We start from the raw sequence: 617 nt of genomic DNA on the forward strand, positions 1-617 counted from the left end.
TCATTTGGTATAAATATTCATATTTTAAACTGTCGGCTTCCTCCCACATAAAGTACATTTCATACTGACTCAGAAAAAAATCCATGGACTTTAATACGAATCAGTTGTTGAATAATGATGAATAGTGTACCAAATGCTACTGTGATGCCAGTTTGTGTCTTTAAAGTGAACATTGTATAGTTCTGCACAGTACAACTACATAGCAGTGCAAGGGTGACACATATTATGACACATAGAGCCACATATTCGTATCTGACAACACTTTTTCTTCTCTACTTTAAGTCTATATATGGATATGTTCAATTCAGCTGTTTGCTGTTTGATGTGACCTGCTGATTGTGGGTTCTCCTTTGGATAGGAAAGGGGTTAATGAGCGTCATTATCAATCACTAATGCCTTCCTAACGTGTCCAGAGAATAACCGAGCTGTAGTGGCCTGCACCAAGCCAGCATCTGCTGTACCCGGTTAGAGATCCCATCCTAGGCTCCACAGCTATTGGCAGTTCACTCACGTCTTGTGCTGAATTGTGTGTGTATTATTGGCATATAAAACATGCTCCAATCGTTATAGATCCTGGCTACATGGGGGATTTGAAACATAAATAACAAATGCAGATT

This window comes from Crinia signifera, chromosome 5 (genome assembly GCF_055691185.1).
Source record: "Crinia signifera chromosome 5, ASM5569118v1, whole genome shotgun sequence".
Classification (NCBI taxonomy): domain Eukaryota; kingdom Metazoa; phylum Chordata; class Amphibia; order Anura; family Myobatrachidae; genus Crinia; species Crinia signifera.